The sequence below is a fragment of the Periplaneta americana genome, chromosome 13 (assembly GCF_040183065.1).
Source record: "Periplaneta americana isolate PAMFEO1 chromosome 13, P.americana_PAMFEO1_priV1, whole genome shotgun sequence".
Classification (NCBI taxonomy): domain Eukaryota; kingdom Metazoa; phylum Arthropoda; class Insecta; order Blattodea; family Blattidae; genus Periplaneta; species Periplaneta americana.
In genome coordinates, this window is record NC_091129.1 from 125,830,639 (window position 1) to 125,855,211 (window position 24,573).

The window sequence follows — 24,573 nt, forward strand, 5'->3', positions numbered from 1 at the left end:
TAGCCTTAGACTCTTCCTCAATGCCAAGGGCAGAGGAGGAAGGAGAGGAATATTACCACTGGCTAGGTTTGATCCTTGAATCTGGGATCCATCAGTCATGGTAGCAACTAGACCATTGAGGATTAAATGACACAATAGAGAATAACTTTGTACCCACTAATTTCGAGCCATTTTGTACTATTTCATTGTGATGAAACTGCGCGACTTCATTATGACATGAATAAATTAAACCTTTAAATGCTGGACGACTTGTGCCACTATTGCATGCAATTTTTAACTCTTGTATACCTGCATAATCAGGTAAAATCTCGTTGGATTCGTTATTTAAGTGGTTTAAGGCGCACATGGTATGTCCAGCTAGCATTTCATGTTTAAGATCGCAGGTTCGCATCCTGACCACTGCAGTAATTGTGTAAGCCTATGGTAAAGGATGAGGATGTAAAACTGTCTGTGTAATGGTACGCATAGAAGCTGACAGGATTTCAGTTGACTACAGGTGCAATAATTTTCCTCCCCCCCCCCTTTTTTTAATTACAATATAAAAAAATGTTTAAATTATTTAAATTTATTTTAATTAAGTCTGATGTTAAATAAAATTTAAGAATAGCAATATACTTTGTAAATAATACACAATTTTTATTATTTATAATTTTCTGCTTGTCATACGAGACCATGGACAAATTTGTCTGTTTTGAATTTTAAAGGTTAATCTACTTGTAAAAACTGAGCTTAGAACAACATAGCTGCAATATTAATTCTTGTTTATTTCGAACATTACTTAAACATGAGGGTGGTCGTAAATAGTTACAGTGGCAGTAGTCTAATGCTCTTGACTCTTACAGTAGTGGTTTTTTTCAGTAAAATATTAATTTCCATTTGTTTTTATTTTCTTCACTTTGGTACACCAGAATAAATTTATTTATTTATTTATTGCAGTATTTATTGTCCATAGTTAAGTTATTACTACAGACCGGATGTTTATGCACTTAAAGTTAATATTTCGTCCTGCGCCATGGAATCATGGTCTAAGGCATCCTGCCTAGGACTCGCGTTACGGAATGTGTGCTGGTTTGAGTCCTCATGGGGGAAGAAAAAACGTTAATATTCCAGTTAGCTATAGTTACAGACTAGCAAGCAATATTCCCACTGTGGTATAAATATTGCCACTGGATTTAAAAGCAGTAGCCAATTATAGTGAATGGCCCGAATTCTGTGTTCACTGTGTAATTGACTAACAAGGAGAGGACACACCCTGCATATCACCGAATGGAATAAGATTGTGTGAGATGAAAGTACAAGATGTACTGTTTAAAGTCATACCTGGTATGGGTGGCCAATAACCCCTCGTTTTGAAAATATTGGCTATTGTTTGTGACATAGGCCTACTTCCGTTAAGTGCTTAATAGGGAAGCATTAGACTGTGTAACAGCGTAGCCCATATGGTTGGATGCTGAGTTGTTATCCAGGCAACCTCAGTTTGAATCTTAACTAGTCCTATATTTTTTCTTTTAATAATGATTAATATTGTGATCAAAGTTATCTATTTACATATATCATATTTCCAACGTATTGAACGCTTGATCATGTTTTAAACAAATTACTAATTAACTAGCATTGTATTGTAAAGGATAAACAATGAAATATTGCTCATGTAGGCAGGTAAGATGTGTCACTGATGTCAGTTCTGTTTCTGTAGCAGCTATTCCACTTCATTTTGTACCTGATTCATTATGACAAATGTCATAAAAACACACAAAACATAAATATTTCCTGCACCATGCACAGCAAATGAAAAAAAGATTGTCCACAGACACACACATTTTTCTGCATTTCTACTGCGAAACATATTCACATTCACAAACACTTCTCATTCGTTTATTAATTTTGATGCATATCACGCATATTTCAACATGGCTTTGAATATAGGAGCTGACAACTGAAAGTGAATTAAAAAAATAAATAATAATAATAATAATATCAAGCTTTAAAAAATGAGAAGGCATTAGGATTCGAACTCGGGTTGCCTGGATGACAACTCACCAACCAACCACATGAGCTACGCCATTACACAGTCTAATGCTTCCCTATTAATCACATAATGGAAGTATGTCACACACAATAGCCAATATTTCCAAAACAAGGGATCATTGGCCACCCATACCAGGTATGACTTTAAACAGTGTGTCTTGTACTTTCATGTCACAAAATCTGATTTAATTCGGTGATATACAGAGCATGTTCTCTCCTTGTAAGTTCATTATAATTGGCTACAGCTTCTACTGACGTAGACTTGTGAATGGCTTTAGTTGATAATGCTCTCTCTTCAGATTGTAAGTTCAACCATTAGTTACAAATTAGCAAGTGTACTTCACTGAATGGATTATCCAGTCTTTGTGACCCAACTCTGTGTTGTGAACAAGACCTCAGAATGATTTTAACCTACATTACATCCACTCAAATATACTTGGTGTCAAAAAATGTGGTCCCTAGTTACAAATAATACACTGGAAGAACTTGGTATAGAAATTCAGAGGGAAATTCTTTCACCTCCCTTGCAAATTACAAGTGCACCTACACTTTTTTTAATACAGAGAAGGTTTGCAGTGCAGCCTGAAGTTTATTGTGCTTACCACTCCTATTCTATGAATGATTGGGTAGCTGAACAGCTGCGCTCTTGTACAAGTACAGCACACCGCACTGTGAACTTAGCCTGGGCTATTGTATGGATGATATGTGAATTAATGATAGCGAAATGAGTCAAAGGTCCAATGCCGAAAGTTACCTAGCAATTCTTCAATCGGATAAGGGAAAACTCAGGAAAAGATACCAACCAGGATTTTGAATCTGGGCCCGCTTTTTTCATGGCCATATGTGCTAACCATTACTCCACAGCAATGGACTTTGACTACTTTTACTTCAATTAAAATTATTCATCATTATATGATAGATTAGGCTTTCATCGGGAGCTGATTTTTGGGTATTCTTCTGTGTATTTCAACTTAACATCCTTTTGCAACTATGTACAGGTTTCATCCTTGTGGTAAATTAAAAGAACCTGAAATGAAGCAATCGGTAAGTACAGACCTGAAGGTATCACATATTCCCAGACAGTGACAATGCCTCACAGGACTGCACAGAAAATTAATAAAATGAAATGTTATTGAAGTCCAGGTCAGATACACTTGTCAGTTCAGTCTTGAAATAAAACTGCTAGTGTCAAGAAGTTAAAAACTTTTATGTACAGTATACAGTGAAACCTGTTCAAATCGGAACCTGAATAATCCAGAATCCTGTCTATTTCGGAACAATTTATTGGTCCCGGCAAAATTTGTATGTATTATGTGTAATTTTTCCTGAATAAAACGGAAACTGTCTGCTACTGTTCAAAACGGAAACAATATTTTGGACACACTATATTTTGAAACAGCGTGTAATTTCAAGGAATATACGAAATATGTAGGTCACTAAGATAAAAACAAGTTTTCTTTGCAAAATTCTAGAGGGTACGAGGGTGTGTTGGCCTGTCGGTCATACATTTTATTACCCTGTTGACTAGGCAGACGAGTCCCTTCAAAGATTTTCGAGATAAGGAAAATTAGAAACAAAGTCTGTGTGAAATAATATTGAAGTAGAGTTCTGGAAAACTCAGGTGTGACACTTAAAAATATAAAGATCATGAGTGAGTGGTGTGCAGCCAATATTGGTTACACAAAAGGAACCAGAAAAATGTGAAAATAAATTAACTCTTGTGGAAGTGGGTTCTTCATGACCTTATAAAGAACAAGCCAATTTCTGGATCTATCCTGCAAAGCAAGCTATTGAACTGGGAAAGAAATTAAATAAACCAGAATTCAAGGCTTCTAATAGATGGCTCCTAGTCCAATTAATTAATAATGTGCAGTGATATGCAGTACAGTATTACAGTATAGTGTTAGATATTAAATAGAATGAGATTAGTAAACTTTAGTAATGTTTAATGACTAATGAGTGAGTTACGATAATATTTATACAGAAAATGAGATTTTAATCAAGAAGATTCACCAACGTAATAAGCGACAGAAAGCTGATTTACTGTGATGAGTGTTAACTGGAATATTTTGTACTTCTTGCAGTTTGCGGTATGCCATTTTGTTTTTCATGTATATGAATGACAAAATATTCCATTTTAATGTCACACCTGAATAATACGGAAACCTGTCCACAACGGCAAAAAAATTAGGACCATGTCACTTCCATCTTGAACAGGTTTCACTGTATTATAATAATACAGTGATTTAAATGAATTTTTAGTAATACAAAACATAATGGGTCTATAGTAAACTAGTGGAATTTCTGTTTACCAGGATGCAGATCCAGGATTTGTAAACTGATAAATATATTACTGTGTACTCATGTCCAAAAAAAATGTGCGTAAATGAGAGAACAATGGTTACATGTGATACATATAAATAATTTTTAACCTCGAAATTCTGCTGTAGTTTGTTCAAAACATTTTCCAGAACAATTTAGAATACTTTCCTTTGACCCACTTAATGGGACTGTGTTATTTTTGCAGTGTATTTTCGGTCGGTGGAAAACTGTTAATGTAAAATACTTTCTCGGAGGAAAACACAAAAAAGATGAACTCCAAGAACCCATTTAAAATATAAATTCTAAAAGCATACTGTAGAGCAGGGGTCGTCAGTACAGAGCACCCTGGGACTAGCGTCTCTTACCTGCAGAAAACACAGTGCACCATGGTGCACTCATAGCTGCTAGCGGGTATGCTCTCTACCTCTTCCTGCTGCATGATGGGGCACAAGGGATGGCTCTGCTTACCCTTTGCACATTTCAGCGAGTGCTGACGACCACTGCTGTAGAGTTTTTACATACTTTTCGTATCTGGTTAGAAAAATGGGGAAGATTAGAAATAGAATTATCACCGAAAAATAAATCTGGAAAACTTCCCAATGATATTAAAGTTCTACATCATACTACATTATCTGACATGAGATTTAAATAATATATTCTCTGAGCAAATTTTAAACTGGGCATTTTGAGGCTAGATTTGAACAATACAGGGAGATGAATGGGGGCAATCATATTTCTGTCATACAAATTTTGGAATCTGTAAGGAACCGTAAATTACTGAATCTTCATTTAAAATCGTCAACATTCGGTATTTTTAATGTCAAGGATTTCGGAAATTGTGATAAAGAAGTTGATAACTACTGATGGCAAAGAAGATGTGGACTTCGGTTCAAAAAGTCACTTTCTTGATGTCAAGCGGTTACAATTAATGATTCAAATGGGATGGCTTTAATTTACATTGCAGGCAATGCAGCTGCATGTATAAGCAAATCTGTGAATTGCAGTAATTATTGTAGAACTAAACTCTGTCTTGTAAATTTACTTAAAAACCGAAGCTCAAGATGTAATCATTATTTATGACTGATAGAGGGGGTCTCAAGTGGCCAACAGATTTTGTTTTGTCACTGACAATAAACACCAACTTTTTCAATCTCATTTCCGAAATCTATGAAAAAGAATTTGTATTAGTTAAAAATCAAAGACAATTATCATAGTATGGTAAGAATTAAGTGCAAGTAAAGATATTCGAGCATCATGATGAATTTGGGGAGTTACAATGAGTAGAAAAATCTGGTTTGCTGTAATGACTGGTGGAGGGGGTAAGGGATGTGCTGATCACATCTTATTTCTGTATAGGCTGGATTATCATTCACATGAAAACATTTAAAAGAAAATGAAGCAATAAATTCATTAACAAAACTACATAACCAACCCCACTGCATGTGGACATGAGGCCATCAGTTGGCTGGTAGGCCTTGACCCTTCATGGGCCATTCCACAACGTTTTTTTTTTTTTTTTTTTTTTTGTTATTAAGCAAAACTTGTATAATTTAAACACACATTATTACTTGTTTGTATTTATGGGTTAAAATAGCAGTTACAGTTACACCCAGAAGCATTTACACTTTGCTATCAGATGTTTAATTTTTTTAACAATTCCAATTTTATTTTGTTAATAGATATTATATGATTAACATGTAATACCTTTCTTTCTTATGTCTTCATTAAATGGTCCACACCTGTGGAGTAATAGAGCGTCTGGCCACGAAACCAGGTGGCCTGGGTTCGATTCCCAGTCAGGACAAGTTACATGGTTGAGGTTTTTTCCGGGGTTTTCCTCAACCCAATATGTATGTATGTATTTATTTATTCACACTGCAATGGATATATATACCCGGTGGCAGTGGTAACTAATTACACTCAATAATGACAATAATAAACACAATTAATAATAATACTAACAATAATTTATAATAATAATAACAGGGAACATCCTAAATTAAATGAAGCACGATCACTTAAAATAACATTTAAAGTAAATCTAATATGAGCAAATGCTGGGTAACTTTCGGTGCTGGACCCTGGACTCATTTCACCGATATTATTACCTTCATCTCATTCAGACGCTAAATAACCTAATATGTTGATAAAGTGTCGTAAAATAACCTACTAAAATAAAAATAAATTCATTAGATGTCACATTTTATTTTAATGCTAAAAATGTCGAATTTTTTCGAGATGTATTATTTTAGTACATGTTGTCTACCTTTATAACATTTGAAAGTATTAAAAATTGCATTCAGAAACTTGAGAATGTTTTTGAATTGTGATATAAACAGTTTAAAGAAACAAAAGTTTCTAGAAACAAGTGAAAAACATACAGAAGATGATAATGATCGATTGACAAAGTGGTTCATATATGTTTCAAAATGTAACTCAATGATTTCAAGTATCTTAAAAACTCTCATCATAATGAAGAGAAAAGTCTGAGCTATAATAAAATATTTTTTTCTCCCCCTGAAGCTATACATCTCCTCTTAGGAGTTTAAAATAATTTATGCAGAACAAATGTTTGACGTCGGATAATCAAGATCTATCCAAAATGCAGTGGGGCTATTCCTGAGGGAAATGAACCACAGGAAAAATTAAAGAAAAACATTGAAAATCTCAGAATAAGTTCTCTGCACAAATCTAGAAAGAAAGCAATAGCAACATCTCGACTTCGTAATAAATTACAACTCGACCACCATACCATCTGCAGAAGGGTTTTCCCTAATGCAAACACACCAAAACACACACATTACAAGTTTATATTAGGAAGCAAGAAGACGAATAAAGTTTCCAAGTAAGTTATTACATATCTGTCAATCAACTAGTTCTGTTTCTTTATCAAATCAATATTACTGTTAGTTTCATGTTATGTGAATAGGTTTTGCAACATTTTCTCCTACTGTCAACACTGTCACAGTCACGTTGAAGCTAATCAGTTTTACGAAATTGACATTATGATTGTTCAAGACAGCAGATTAGATTATATCTGAATTGATTTAATATGTGTGATAAGTGCAGCATACGTCAGCCTTCTGACTTCTTGCATATCTTTGAGTATCTACTATTGTTAACTCAGGTATGCTTGTTCCACAAACTGACTGACTGTGTAGAAATCTTCACGGCATTGTTTTCATCAATTCCAAAGTCTCATTTTTCTGGTAGAGGTGATTGTGGCAACAGTGGTAGTGGTGGTGAAAATGATGGTGGTTGTAGTTTATTTAACTAACTATGCTTTCAATTGCAGAGGTTATTCAGCGTCAAAATGCAACATGAGTGATTAATGGCCGATAAATTTTGCCTGGAGTCTTTTATCAGGGACAGGGTTCTTTCACATGCTGTAAATCTATGACATGAGCCTTCAAGCTTTATTTCCTTCTGGCGGAAGCCATGCTAAGGATTGTAAATCCCTTTAAAATCCATCATCCCAGACATTGCTCTCCAACAACTATGCTAGCTATTTTCAAGCATTGGTAACATTACTTTTATGGCTTATGCTAGAGACCACTCTAATACAATGTATCTAAGGTCTCATGTGGCTGTACCAGTCAGTCGCACATTGTACGACCAGTATGCTGGATAGTAAATGTATCATTAAGTACGGGCCATTTTCCAGAAATGTTCCAGATAGCAAAGGTAAATGCATTAGTATATAAAAAAGCGTCCGAAGAATTCATAGAAAATTATAAACCAGTATCTCTACTTTTTAGCTTCTCCAACTCTGATCACATTTATCCTTTGTCTATCGATCGCCATTTCCTTCATTGGAATATGTCATATAGTTTAGGAATTGTAGGAGCGACAAAATTGGCCTGAAAATGTGTCGCTCCCCTTTTTGAGAGAGCTCCCTAGTTTCGGACGTCGAAAGACGATAAGTTGTTGCACCACTGACGGTGATCACATAAAACTTTTTATCCTCTCAGCATAAAACACAGACTCATGCTTGCCAACCCTGATCACATATATGATCACGATCACATAATATATTATATTATATTCCTGATCACAATATAACGTAATCTATTACTGTATATGATCAGGACATCTACGAAAATCGGGGTTTAAATCCGGGTAAGGGTATGGCTTCCTTTGATGCTCGGTTTACATACTATTTTACAACATCTTTCTATTGAACGAGTTCGTTCCAGTAGCATTGTGATGTGTTCGCTGGTTATGACACCGTCGCCCTTTAGTGAGCATACGAGTCTTCGTTCATCCAGTTCATCTGCTTATTTCTGTAGTGACGGCGTTGAACTTGCAGGAAGTATTAACATAAAGGGAATATATACCTTACTTTACATTCTTGGAAAAAGAACAGGAAAGAAAACAATCCAAAAACTTTAGGAGCCCCATTTCGTGGGATATTTCTGTTCTTGATTATCGGAGACCAAGACAAACTAACCAAAATGACTCGTAAGTAAATTATTGCTAATATTAATTGAAATTGTGAATGAATGTTTCATACCTAAATGTGACTTGTATGTAAATCTGCGAATTTTGTAATCAATTAATTTGAAGCTGTACAATTTGTTTTATTTGCATTTAATTTATGTACACTAATTTTGAAAACACCTTAAAAAATTGGTGTTGCTGTGGTCTGCATACCTACTTTCGTTTTGAGGATGAACTTTCTATCTTATACGACGCAAATGAATTATTAATGGAGTGTGTGGGTGGGGGTGAGGTGGTTAGCATATTACTAATCTATTCTCTTACGTTTACTTTTGTAATACATTTTGTTAAAATTTAATGAAATTTTATGATTTTCGTGCATGTTTTGACGTGGAAGTTATTTCACAATGTTGGTGAAAGTGTTTGTTTCAAGGTCTCGTCTATATTACGTGTGCTGTCAAACAAAAGTTTGACTTGTGTGATTGTGAAATCTTAAGGTTAATAACAGTAATTGTATTGTCTGACTTTAAAAATAGCCTAATTCCGGAATATTCATGTCGGAGGGTGGAATGTTTAGAGGAAATATTCCAACTTCACTGTAGGAAAACGTAAACATGTTGAGGTTGGAAAGACATACAAATAATATAGCAGTTTATTTTTCAGTGTTGAATTGGTCTAAGATCTAAGTCATAAGACAAAGTTTTAGAATTTTTATGTTAAAGATCCGACTGCTATGTGATTGGAACACGTAGTCTACGAATCATAATTTACAGTGATGTAATTTCTTTTCACATACATAATTCTTGAATTCGTTCTCTTCCGTAATTCTAAATATTGTCATAGTTATTCTCTTGTCCCACCTTCCACAATGGTGTATGAATCAACTGTGGAATTCCCCTGCCAGGGATGAAAGATTTCCTCTCCATCCCTTCATCCTACACTTTGATGCGTAGGCTATGTAGAGAGAAGTTAGATGGTGTAAGGCTCTTGGTTCTACCCACAGTCTAGTATCTACAGTCACGAAGCTCAATACGTACCTAGTAAATATGCATCCATAGATAGTTCCTAATCACTAGGATCGCTAATATCGCCTCATTACAGATAATGTGAAATAGTACTGGCACAGTCTGTTGTTCATAGCACCCTCACAACTCAAGCTTCGTGACTGTATTGTATTGTATTGTATTTATTAACATTCCATGGTATTCATACATGCTTACAGCTAGAATATGGAACAAGTCAAAAAACTTAATACTATTATAAAATCTTAATTTATAGTCATAGTCTAGATGAAATATATATAGACGAGATTTACAATATAGTCTACTATTACAACACAAAGTTTTAGTATCAATTTCATGAAGTGTTATTGAATGTCAAGAATTCACCTACAGAATAGACTATAGTATATACTAGACTGTTGTTCTACCGATGAAGGCGTGGTTCAAAAAATGTCAAAATTGATGTACACAGTGACCCTTACCTATATAGCAACAAGCCACAGTTTGAACCCTATGAGCATTATTTCCTGAGTTCGAGCCTTGGGGCGCGCTTCCGAACAGGGGCAGCGGCATTTTCCCTAAGGTTAGAGCCCAGTTTAAGTGTAGGCCTATGTGTATTAATCGAAAAAATGTCATAGTTGTAAATATGCGTCTTATTCTCAGTATAGCATAGCAACTTATTTGGTGAGTGACATTATTTTTCATTAATGATGATAATAATAATAATAATAATAATAATAATAACAACAACCTAATAAAGTATCATCAATAATAAACATTTTGTATAGGAGGAAGCCTACTTAAATTAGTTACATTAGGTCTCACTGAGGATTTCGGTCACTGGCCGCTACTGGATCACTGTATAATTACAGTTTCTTAGTTCTTAATCTGTCCAATATTTTGATAGCGCGAGATGTAAATGAAGATAAACGACAGTGACTAATTTTTGTCAAAATCTTCCGCAACAGTGAATTCAATATCTACTGTTAACTTCATGCTCTTCAGTGGTTATTATTTTGACTAACAAAACTTAGTTAACCTCTTCCCTTACTATATATTTTACCAGTTTTGTAAAAAAAAAGTGTCAAATTTTTTTATTTTCGTAAAGAGGTCATTTAATATTGCTGAATCACTGTACATCACTAATTTTCTTACATACTTAAAAAATCACTATGAAATAGAAATGGGACTCAAATGAGTTAACTCGGGTTAATAAATTTTGACACATGTTAGCAACCCGAGTTAATTCGGGATAATAAGGGAAGTGGTTAAGTGAAAGGAGTTTAATACAGAGTAGAAGTTAGCGTTTTGCTTTTTACATGAAAGTGTATGATGAAACAAGTAGACCTCTCAGGAAATTTGATCGGTAGGCTATCATGCAGTGGTTACCTTAACCATGTAGGAAGAGAACCTCTATTAGGAGTCCGTTATACCAAGTTAAAATAATTTGTTTAATTATTGTGTGAGTTTTGTCATATCGATTTGACCTACCTGATTGTGAAAATAATCAAAATATTTTTGTGAAGACAATTTTTCCTTAAAAAACTTTCAGTGTCGCGTGCTATAGAAAACCCCATAAATTTAATAAGCGTACATAATTCGTTATGTCTGTATACATAGGAGAGAAACAAAATTGATGGTGTTGGTGGTGGTGGGTGGTGGTGGTGGTGGTGGTGGTGGTGGTGGTGGTGGTGGTGGTGGTGGTGGTGGTGGTGGTGGTGGTGGTGGTTGTGGTGGTAAGGGTGAGGACAGCAATGGTATAAAATAACAATAATAATAATAATAATAATAAAATAAGAACATTTATCCTACTTGTCAAGTTGTGGTATAATATAGGATGATTTTGGACTTCTAGATCCTCTGATATGTGGATAGATGGATTTAGAGAGAGTTTGAAAATCAGAAATTTGAAGTATGAGAGTTTATTGTCGGAGATTGAGGACAGAAGAACATCAAAGAGGTTTAGGAAAACCATGAATACTTGGATAAATTCCTAGTAATATTATTTCAACATATTTCAGAGCATGTTTCAAGTGAATTAAAAGAAGTAGATAGATAATCAGGACGAGATAGGGATGTCAGATGGGCAGATTACAGATAGGTATGTAAATTCTACACAGAGAATTTTTCTCCATTCCACCCACCCTTCATCATATGATAATGCAAAATTCCTGCATGGAAATATCATATGTACTTCGGTACATCATAGTAATATGTCTAAAGATGTTGAAGAAGTTGATCTCCGACTTTCACACATTTTTGACATCTTGGTAGGAAATTCCTTATTTATTACCAAGTGCAGTTCCTCATATGTTATGGAGTGAATTACTTGGCGTATGTTTTACTGCAGTTGTTTCAAAGTGTATGCTTTGCGTAGCATACTTCGTCTTTAATATACTTCCCCAAAGGTAAAAATCACAAAAGGCTAAGGCCAGGGATTGAAGTGACAACAGATTTCGGACACACTTTTGAACAGGGGTAGCAGCATTTCTCCTAAGGTTAGAGCCCAGTTTAGGTATGTGTGTATTAATCGAAAAAATGTCATATAAACATGCGTCCCATTCTCAGTATTTTCTAGCCTCTAATTTTCGATTAATACACACACACCTAAACTGGGCTCTAACCTTAGAGGAAAAACTGCTGCCCCTGTTCGGAAGCGCGCCCACCAGTTTCACTCCATCATGTGGTTGTAGATTAATTAATGTATTTTGTGTTTGGTTAACCTTAATAGAAAGTGTACTTAACCAGGGTACCAATGATAAACTTTAGTTGTTGTCAAAAATTGTGAAATACAAACGGCCATTTAAGTGAAAACAACAACACAATTCTTTTGAGATATTTCTGTGACATTCCTAGTATGAAAACACTTTCACCTAAGTCTTATTAAGTACTGAATATGATCAGCTTGAACATGACAAACAATGTGCCACCTGACCAGATTAAAGGAAAATGAGATCTGCAGGAGTAAAACTACTGGCGTCCCCATATTATGTGATGAAGAAAGAAAAGTAAATTGTTTTTGAAGGACTACCAGTTTATTTTGAGATGTTGTGAGTGTAGTTTTTAAAATAAGTATGTTATCTCTCATGAAAGAAAAATTTAACAGTTTCTGTTTTATAAAATAATTTGGATGAGGTTTCCGAAAAAAGTCATATGAAATTTTTCAGTTTGGGTGAAAGTGCACTTTTTGTTTCAACAATATTTCTCTGATGTATTTGATTTTGCAGCAAGATGTAACCAGAATACAGTGAGTTTACAATTCTCATATTAATGAATGACAAATGCCACTTAAAATTGTGAAATACTAAAGTTGCAGGCGTCAAAATGTTTTTCATGTGTGAAATACTTGGAATTTTTAACTGACTAAAAATATTTTATGCCCCATCTTCTTGCATATATGCATGCGCGCGCGCACGCGCACACACACACACACACACACACACACACACACACATACATATAGATATACATATTTTTTAACTCTCAAAAAACCAGTGTACCATACACACACACATACATATTTTTAACTCTCAAAAAACCAGTGTACCATACTGTTTAATTGTCGATTACCTGTTGGGCAAATTGCCTTCAGAAGACATTGTTTTGCTCTTTAATCATGTATATCTGCTGTTTTACATTGCTCTTGCTATTATTTAAACTGGGAATGAATCGTGTTGTCATGACAAGGAAGGGTGGTGTTTGTAGTTAGGGTTGCCAACTTTTTTTCAGGAATATACGGGAGACTGAGGAATCAACAAAATTTCATATAGAAAATTGACAAATTACTCAGAAACAATGTTATACTATACTTTGGCAGTTAGACTTGAGACATAATTTGCGCGTAATAATTTTTTTATATCATTTTAAACAAATTTTAAAAATTGCCTGCTTGAGTAGTTGAAGTTCACTGCAATTTGCAGCTCTGATTTGATTCGATGTGTCATACTCTTGTTTCGAACACCTGTTCATTTATTGTACATGAGAGAAAACACTCTGTGTAAGAGCATTACTACCTAGTGTGCTGACAACAAACTCACCAATTCTTTCGTAACTTGTAACATTAACATTGTTTGATTTAAAACTGATTGGTAGTGAAACATTCTGGCAAGCATTACCTTCTACAGGACTGCACATTTTAATGTGTCTCTGGAAGAACAAAGTTAATCATATAAATCATCTTCATTCATTACAATATAAAATGTTCGAAATGCAAATTTTTCACGTTATGCAAAACAAAGAAGAAAAATGCTGGAGACTGTTAAAAAATTAGGTTAAAATATGGGAGATCCCGGAAAATACGAGAGAGTTGGCAACTACAAATTGTAGTTGTTGTGATTAGTGTACATGTTACGTATGATTTAAGAATCAGAGTTCAACATGGTATGAGACTTTGGCTTTTGCACTACATCATAGATGCAAAAACGTTCAGCATTTCAGAGATATACATATTCCTTATCAGAGAATGCAAAGGTAATAGGGAACCTATTTTGTTTATTCATTCCTGGAAAATAACCTCTTGGTGACATCCAAAAAATAAATTATCCTTTCTTGCCCCCTCTGTTGGAGTTACTATGTCAGGGGCATATTTACACAGAGGCCAACCCTGGCCATGGCCTGAGGTGACAGATTTTTGGGGTGGCAAAATACAGAGTGGAAGTGAAATAATCCTGCAGATTGTAAGGGACGATAGGTACATTTAAAGAAATAAAAAAACCTAGCCACCAGTGTGGTTCAGTCGGTTAAGGCGCTTGCTTGCCGGTCTGAAGTTGCGTTTGGACGCGGGTTTGAACCCTGCTTGGGCTGATTATCTGGTTGGGTTTTTTCCGAGGTTTTTCTCCAACCGTAATGCGAATGCAAGGTAATCTATGGCGAATCCTCGGCCTCATCTTGCCAAATATCTCATTATCACCAATCTCATCGACGCTAAATAACCTATAGTCCCATCGCTCTAATTTCCGGCAGCCAATCGCGTTGCAGGTCGGCTACATTTAAACGTGTGCATCTTGTGATTCGCTGATTCATTTCTTAAGGCTCGATAAATACTTAATATAATCGCCCGCCATTTTAGCTCTTTCGTTGGCATTCGCAGAAAGCACACAAAGACGTTATTTGCTGCTCAATTATTTCCTGAATTACATTGCGTTTGATTTATTATCATAGAGCTATGACATTATAATGTTTAACAGTGTGGCAAATAGATTCCTCGTATGGTAGCTTGGCAATGTAAAAACAAAAATGCCGAACAATACTACCTACCTAGACTTTATAGAGCCTTCACTTTCTAAGACGTAAGCAAAGAGGTGGAGTCACGCCGGAAATAACAGCGTCGGGACTATAGTAGTTGATACAGCGTCGTTAAATAACCAACTAAAAAAATATATATATTACGTTTTGTGATTAAATGCACGGATAATTAGAAAATTAAGTTGAAAATTTCTTCAGTCTGGCAACATCGCTGCTAACACAGTCGACTTTCTTCTCGTAATACAGATGTAAGAGGTCAAGAACTCAAGTTTGTCTCTCACTACAACGTTGCAGTCTGCTCACATCGTTCAGTGGCTTGAAATTAGTGGTTTTTAAATTAAATTTACACAGTAACCGTCTATGCTATTTGGGAAAAACATTTTTTTCTGAGAAAACTAAGAATTTTCCACTAATATGGTATTATACTTTTTTGTTACATACAACATGAGCTATTTGCTCTGAAAATTTGCAGGGTTATTTCACTTCCACCTTGTATACCTTCTATACTTAATCTCTTGACCAATAGGAGCCAAAAGGTCAGGGGCATATTTACATACAATAAATATTGAGGATGGCAAAACTTTCGTTCATATTTAATCTTGTGGATGTTCAAATTAGATATTAGACCTATGTAATGCCTCAAATACTTGCAGTTACACTATGGTCCTGGGGTTCACACAGTCTTTGAGTACCAAGGGTATTCCTTTGGAAGTAATGGTGGAAAACGCATAGCACTGAGATCCCTACTGCTACTAATGCTAATTGTCTGCAAAGATGGAGCCTTAACCTCCTGCTACCCTATGGTCCTCCATGGCCTGTAGTAGGGATAAGGTTATACCTACATTAATGCTGCTAACTTGCCTACATGCACGAATTAAAGATATTTTCCCTTACTCATTTTATGTTCCTTGTTAACATTCATTGAATTTAATGGGACGGCAAGCAGCAGAAGTTTGTAAAGAGTTATGTGGCTTTTTTTTTTCTCGAGTTACTTCAGATATTAAAAATATTTTTTACTGCTTCATGTCACCATTGGGAGATCCTACAAACACAATTAGCAGTCCCTTGAATGTTTCATTGAAAGATCTATCTTAAACTGGATCATAAACTAGAAATGATACATGTTTAGTATACGTTAACATTGGGTTCAGGTATTAGAAACAATAGATCTTTATTGAAGAAAGTACAACTGAAAAACCAATGACTAAAATTGAAGTACCAGGTTTGTTGAATCGATTCCAGAGGCCAGAAAATGCTATTTGATTTTGGCGAGAGTTTGGGAAGCAGTTCTAGGAAAGTGCGAAGTCGTAACAAGTTACATACTGTTGAGTGTTATCATGTTTTACTATTTTGAAGAGAAAGATATTGCAAAGTCGCATTTCACTGAATATGACTGTAATAAAATACGTCCAAGGAAAAGAACCAATGAATGGTGAATCTCCAGAAATGTTGTAAACTTAATGAAATTAATCTTGTGATTCGAAAGAACAGTTTAATGAGGGGACTTGCTTGGTCATGCTGCAATGTCTGCTGGGGGAGCTGGTTAAACATAGACATAAACAGTAAAGGGCAGTTTATCGTTTTTCAATAATTTAAGAGACCTGATCCCTAAAGAAGTAACTTCAGCAGCTAAAGTGGTACAACTTCCTCGTGTGACATCTTTGAACATCCAATTAACAGATTTACTACTTCCTATCCAAACTGCTTTCACCACCTTCATACACATGCTGCATAGCTGCCACATTCCTAACGACCCTCGACTACTACTTCATTTATTCATTGATGTGGCAACTCTCTCTTTATGTGGAGATGAAAGGAAGGAGGTGAACGGTTTCCTAAATGACTGTTGTGGTTGGTTATTAACAGGCAAAGACACGATTTCTATTGCAGTAAGAAAGACATGAATAGAGAGTGGTAAAAGGTCAGTTGGCAGTCTTTTTTTGTGAAACTGCACTCGAGGAAGTTGAACACACTTTACTATTCTGTAATCTTACAAAATTGATGTTGATGAACCTTCAACTGAAGTGTGTGTTCATCTTCACAGTCACATATTGTACAGGGCTACTACAAAGGCTTTACCCGATTCCATAGCCTTGTATTATGAAAAGTATGAGACATACATTATTGAAAGTTATACCAATAAAAAGAGAAATTCATCAAGTTTTTGGTCCATCAACTGCTACAAGTGCTCGATGTGACGACCTCGTGTCACGCGACAAACATCCACTCGGTAGTCTAACTCCTGCCACACCTGCTGGAGCATATCACAATCAACTCTAGCCACTGCCGCACGGATCCAGTTATTAAGTTTTTCAAGATTAACTGGCAAAGGAGCTACATACACTTGATCTTTGACAAACCCCCATAGAAAAAATCACAGGGAGTCAGATCTGGCGACCGAGGAGCCCAACGGAGAACACACCGATCGTTGTTAGAAGCCTATCCACACCAACGTTGTGGTAGATGCTCATTAAGATACTCACGCACTTCCAGATGGAAATGTGGTGGAGCCCCATCTTGTTGAAATAAAAACCCTGGTTTATCTTCATGTAACTGAGGCATCAACCACATCAACGGGCTTCTAACAACGATCGGTGTGTTCTCCGTTGGCCTCCTCGGTCGCCAGATCTGACTCCCTGTGATTTTTTTCTATGGGGGTTTGTCAAAGATCAAGTGTATGTACCTCCTTTGCCAGTTAATCTTGAAGAACTTAATAACCGGATCCGTGCGGCAGTGGCTAAAGTTGATTGTGATATGCTCCAGCGGGTGTGGCAGGAGTTAGACTACCGAGTGGTTGTTTGTTGCGTGACGTGAGGAGGTCACATCGAGCACTTGTAGCAGTTGATGGACCAAAAACTTGACGAGTTTCTCTTTTTATTGGTATAACTTTCAATAATGTATGTCTCATACTTTTCATAACACAAGGCTATGGAATCGGGTAAAGCCTTTGTAGTAGTCCTGTATATAAGATTCGTCTAAGAATATAGACATTTATTCCAGGTTCCAATAATGGGGCTTACAGATTGTGTATCGTTGCTGCGCCTCCAAAATCTGCTGTGTGTTTTTTTTTTTAAGATTTTGCAGGAGAAAGAAAAAAGCAGTCACTTTTAATTCCCTGAATTTTCAAAGCTTTTTTCGGTATAATTTCAACAATGAAGTTATATCAAAAGTACCTTTGAAAATTCAGGGAATTAAAAGTGACAGTGCTTCTTTCTTTCTTCTGCAAAATCTTTTAAAAAGCACATAGAGTGGATTTTGGAGGCACAGCGACGATATCTATATGTAGACGTAAGTGTAGTATGTTTTTCTGCTATTACCAACAGTTTGGCAGAGCTTTCTTTTTCGACACTGCGCAGAATAGAAACATATCTTCGCAGTACCGGTACACACTATCTCAGGGACATTTACAAGACTTGGCTCTTCTGTGTACTAAAGGTGAATGGTTGCAAACTATAGATTATGATGATAAGATCGCTGCCTTTGCCTAACAGAAAGCACGAAGGAAGCCACTTCATCAAATTAAGCACAAAGTGAGTAGAAACAAAAATGATGTTCAGAATGAAAGGAGTAGATTATTTTGATTACAGTATCTATTTCTTTAAATTGTTTTTTAATTTCGTTCCGTTTTTGTCAGGTATAAAATTTATTTCATCATTTATTCATGCTATAGGTGATGCAAAATTCAATTTTATTTTAAACAGTAATTTACCACGTATTTTTTGTTCAAAATGTGATCTGTCCTTATAACTACATTATTTTTATAAAATGACTAAAAAGGGAAAACTAACTTTTGAGTCGTACTGTAAATAGAGAGGGCATCATTTGGCCCAGGGTGGTAAGAATCTTAAAATATGTTCCTGCAGTATGTAGCTAGCTCTGAAACTGTTATGTGTTTCTGCATCTATGACAATGTAAAATCCAAAAGTCTTACTCCAAGTGCACATGATTACTCAATGAGTCGAAGTGGAAAATACAAAATTAAGAAATGTTCCATTTTTGCATAAAAAATATATTTTGTGCTGTAAAGTTTAGCTTATAATACAGGTCTATATAATGTAAGGAAACTGTAATGAATATTGTGCCTGATAATTTGTTTTCATTGTATCCAAAAACAATTTTTACACATTTGTCACGAAAAATCTTAGTCTCACTTTAGGTAAGAAAGATTTACACAAAATGAAGACATATGGTTCATCAGATAAACTTTCGAATTAGCAAGTTATCAAATGATAGGAAATTAATGTGTGAGGTATGAGAACTATCTGTAATCTGCATACTTGCTTCCCTAGCTATTTGTTCATTCCATATTTTAGATTGTCCATGTCTTTTACTGTTTCGTGTATTATTTGAAATTAGCTTTAGATATGAGACAGAATATGAGAAACATACTGGTTGTGGTTATTTGTTAACGTATCTAGGTTTATTTAGATATATCTGTACTCCACTGAAGAGTTCTATTGCTGAGCTGGAGCAAGGTATACTGTGGAATTAATTTCTTTCTATGGTAGGATAATAGGCGAGAAAGAATATTAGCAAGACATGGGTGAGAAGTAATAAAGCCCCAGGTTCTTAGGTTCAAACCTACTCTGGATCATGTTGAACTCTGTAAAGATTCCCGGTATATCTCGGATGACTCCAGCTGCTACTTGAATTTGTGCCACAAGATCTTGTTGTGTCTCCATGGGAGTCTCGTACACCAGGGTTTTCATGTACCCCAGAAAAAGAAATCCAATGGTGTCAGGTCAGGTGAGCGAGGGGGCCAGGTTATTGGGCCTCCACATCCAATCCATATGTTGCCAAAGGTGTCATTCAAGTGGCCACGTACCTCATGATCGAAGTGTGCTGGAGCGCCATAGAGTTCGACATGATATAACGAGATGATGCACAAAATATATCGAAGTTGGTGGCAACAATTTGGAGCACCTTTTGTATTTGATTAAAATGCTGTTTACGTACAGTATTTCAATTATCTTTTTTACTTCTTTTCTAGCTTTTGTGATTCATACTGCCTACATTCTCCTCCATATTTCAAAGATGGTAGCACGTAAACAAAGCATTTCTGGACATGGGTTTATTAACAAAATATGATCATATGGTACCCATCTAGTTACCAGTGAGCCTTGTGACATATTTTTTTTACACTCTGTATACAAAGCAGTGCGGTGATGGTGTTACAGAAGTGGAAGAAAATTTTACTTCGTACTATGTAAATTGATGAGAATTTATTTGTACAGGTGGGAACCAGCGTGAGTTGGCACGCCAGAAGAACCAGAAGAAGCAGTTAGAGCAGCAGAAAAAAAAGGGCTCCAATGACAAGGAGTCAAACAAAGGACTCACGCTGGAACAACGCAAACAGAGGCATGTATCTACACAAGTTAAGTCTGAGCAAGTATTGTGATACTGGAGAAGTTGTCTAATATATATTTTTATCATCCCTGTTACTGAAAAAATTGTTTAGACTTACTGACTTGACTTAATGTCTTACTTAAGTGATAGATTGACCTACTGACCAACCAACTATATTTTCATCCAAAGTGATGTTAATGAATTTAAATACTATTATAGTCACAATCATGCCATGGTATGAAAGAAAAATTTCACAACCTCGAGCGGGATCCGAACCTGTGACTTCCTGTACTCCGGTCAGGCGCTCTTTCTTTCATACCATGGCATGATTGTAACTATAATAGTATTTAAATTCATTAATATGTCACATCAACGGACGTTTTACGTCACCAACACTGTAAGATGAAGATTACAAAGTGATGTTGTTGCTTGACTTGTTTTCTGATGTGCAAGAGATTTTGGTGTCAGTTATACACCATCAAGTTATTCGTTTCTAAGCAGATTATGTAAAGTTGGAAATATCTTGTATTGATGCATATTTCACAGCTTTTTATTCATTGTGACAATACGGTTTAGATATCAGTAGTCCTGATGGAACAGGTGAAAATGTAATTATTATGTAATATGTCTGACAATGTAATGAATAAAAACAGCTGATGGGTTTTGTCTACATTCAACCTACAATACTAAAACTGGTCGTTTTTCAGTATTGAAAGAGAAGAGAAATTGTGCTAATGTCATCTACAGTGAGGTGACAATAACATGTTATGTAACCGCATATTTATTATGTATTCACTCTGATGATGCCATGAAATCATTATATTTCCTAAGACTAATAAATATCTATCTATTGAGGAAGTTCTGAAATAAGAGGTAATTTACTGATGTAATATAACTGAAGGAGATTGACACAAACAACTTGGAGATGATTCTTGTGGTTGTAAATTTGCTGTCCATGTGCATTGGAGGTAGTGTCCATAACGACAAATTGATTTACCATTTTTACATGTTATCCCTACAGGGAAAAGTTCATTGAGTGATGAAGATGTAAATATTCATTGGTGCAAAAAAAAAATCAAATTCTTTATCTAGGAAATGTGTATACTGAAAAATAAAACAAGAAAGGATACTAGAATTAAATTTTATAAAATAATGGCTAAACCTATATTTATGTACGGATCTAAGCCATGGATATAGACAAGAAAAGTTAAGAATAAAATACAAGCATTAGAGATGAAATTCTTAAGAAAAACAAAAGGATGTACTTTATTAGACCACAGAATTGAAAGTAGATACAATAAATGAAGACATAATATGATATAGATTTAAGTGGCTGCAATGTTTAGACAGGATGGATAACATAAGACTTCCAAAAAAATCTAAGAGTACAATTACTGAGCTTTGAGTAAAAGAGATATAGGCAGGCCATACAGAAGAGGAAGGATTACTGTGAAGTCGGAACAGCCAATGATGTCTAAACCATGGAGTGATGATGATGATGATGATGTGTACATAATGTTTAATAAAATTAAATAGTGATCTACACAGGCTGGATAACTGTTGAAAATTGGTCAAAATAATTTCTTTGGATGGTTGAGTGGTTACAATGCTTACCATAAATCTGAGGTTCACAGATTCGAACCTGGCAGATGACGAATATTCAATAATGATGAAAATCTATTGTGATAGGAGAGAAGTAAGGCTGGGAGATATGTATTATAGATTTACTGTTCATGAAAGTAACCTGTCTTTGAATGAAAGGACTCCAGAAAAAATCTATAGACTGTTTCTCATCCACATCAGAATTCATCTGTGCAGTTGGTGGATTAAAACAACTTCATTATTAGGAGTTCTCTGTATCTGATATGTAACAGAATTTCTGTCAAAGTAAATTACATTTCTGCCATTCACACTACAAAAAATTATCATGGTAACTGCTATACAGTGATACTTGCTGCCAATTTCAATTCGTATATAGTTAGTTTTATTTTTGTTTTTGGGATTGCTAAGCAAGGTTCCTTATGCGATGTATTTTTTGTCTATTTACATGTTTTAGTTTGTGTATTCATTTTAGTCCTTACACTTTTTGTCGAGCATTCATTATTTTTTAGTACTGCTACTTATAATTTTGTTATTTTGTTGCATACTTCCAAGAAACGGTGTAAAACAATCAGTCAAGGAATTGCATATTTTGAAATTAACATTATGTAGGTCTTCAAAGAAACTGGAGCTTCTCTTCAAATGAATAAGAACAGTATATAATATTAATTCAAAAGAATAAATTTATTGTAGAAGAGGAAGAGAAAGGTGACAATATGAAATTATAAATTCCACCAAAGAGGAAAGAAACTGAAAAGCAACATAAATATATTTTATTGTCAGAGAAGAAAGGTACTTCAGCTGTTAAATAGCCCTGTTTCATTGCAAAATATAGTATGAAACATTTGAATACCATATTGAATAAATACCACCTGGAAAATTGTAAAGGACTGACGGGCAATGGTCTGACTTCATTATATTGGGAAGCTAGGGGGAAAATGATGCAGATCAAATAATCCCCAGTGTCATTGGAGAACAACATCATTTGAATGGCAGTTTGTCTTCCTGGTAGACAATGCTGAAAGATATGGACTTGAGTTTGGAAAACTGAGTAGCCACTGCAATAACAAGGCACTGTAAAATAATGCTACAGATTCCTCCAACAGGTGCAGAAGGAAAACTTCGAAGAAATTGCTTAGACTGATGAGAGATGTCTTTGCAAGTTATACAACAGAAACTGCCTGAACATTGGCAGTTGGTGCCAGTTGGACATGAAGGGAGGATGATTATGTTCACAAATAATGCACAAGACTTTGTCCTCAACATCCGAGATCTTAGAAGACTATGAGTTATTAGAAATTGGCTATTTATGATGCTGTAGAAACTGCGTATTGATGGAATTGGTGAGTTGGTATTTGGCGAGATGAGTCTGAGGATTGAACATAGGGTTACATGACATTTGTCTTAAATTTAATGAAAACTTTGAAAAAAAATTAGTTGCTTCAGTGAACCTGCCTTCATGTGTGAACTGTCAATAGGATTACTGTAGTAGTTTTAATCCGACTATAATCATCATTATAGCTTGTATGCTACATCAGGATAATAAATTCTGAAGAAACTTAGTTGACCATATTTGAAGGCACTGAAAAACAATATGCAGTAATATGCATATTATTAAATTTTTCTTTCATAAGATAGCCTTGAATGATACAGTGTAGGTTGTGTATTTCACCATTTCCTCTGTAGGAATATATTTTTCTTAATGTAAAATGTTTTTGCTCAGGGTTCAAGTAAATGAAATGTTGTGAAAATTTCAGCATCTGATGTCACTTATTTAGCAACAGATCAGATTATTTCATCGATGTAGTGTTTGCTAGAGGGATAAATATACTTTCCTTCATCCTGATCAGAGCATTTGGAATAACTTAGCTTTGGTGTAATCATGCCATTATGATGACTTTACAGATAAAAATATTTGAGGAAATTGGTGTTTAACTGATTAACAATAAAAAAAAATATCAAATGTTCTATAAAATGTGAAAACATTTCTACTTTGCTGTTCGTATTAACTTTATCATTTAATGCTATATCTTTTATTGGTATCTGTATTGCAGAGATGCTGACTTGATGCGTCAGAAGCAGATGAAGTCTGCCAACAAGGACCGGGCTCCTGCCAGCTAAGTGCATCAGTCAGTTTGAGTTTCTGGCAGGGTGTTTCAGCAAGGTGCAACAGACTGTAATTCACGAATCTTGTGGAACGCAATACAAACTTGGTCTTTATTGCTGAAATTCAGCCATAATTTAAGCAATCCCACGGTAACAGGGGTCATCACAGCGAATACCATCATGGCTGCATATGTTTAACCCTCCAAGTGAATTTTGTTGGTGAATTTCAATTTGTTTAATTTTAATTAATAAAAGCCCTGCCTTCAGCATATCAGTTGGTTTCATTTGCCGCGTGCTTTCTTCATTTCTCTGCTTTTATACTTTTTTTAATCCAGCCTGATGTATTGATGTGTGAAATAAATTATAATGTTGAATCTTTTTGTGATTCAGTGCCATACATGTAATGTGGCAATATGATGCCAGTTATAGTTGGTGCACTTGTGCAAGATCTTTTGCTCCCTACCACTTCCTGATGTCCACTTTTATG

General features: G+C 35.2%; 2 long non-coding RNA genes across 2 annotated transcripts; one reads left to right on the plus strand and one right to left on the minus strand.

Moving 5' to 3' along the window:
• Positions 1-2,054: 2,054 nt before the first annotated feature.
• LOC138712385 (uncharacterized) lies at positions 2,055-8,394 on the minus strand. The gene is made up of 3 exons (XR_011335703.1): positions 8,102-8,394; positions 4,716-4,881; positions 2,055-3,055 (listed from the first exon to the last, which is right to left on the minus strand). It is a non-coding gene; the product is annotated as an uncharacterized lncRNA (long non-coding RNA).
• Positions 8,395-8,433: 39 nt separating this feature from the next.
• Positions 8,434-24,050, plus strand: LOC138712384 (uncharacterized). Its single transcript, XR_011335702.1, has 4 exons — positions 8,434-8,811; positions 18,359-18,565; positions 20,270-20,393; positions 24,035-24,050. It is a non-coding gene; the product is annotated as an uncharacterized lncRNA (long non-coding RNA).
• The last annotated feature ends 523 nt before the right edge of the window (positions 24,051-24,573 follow it).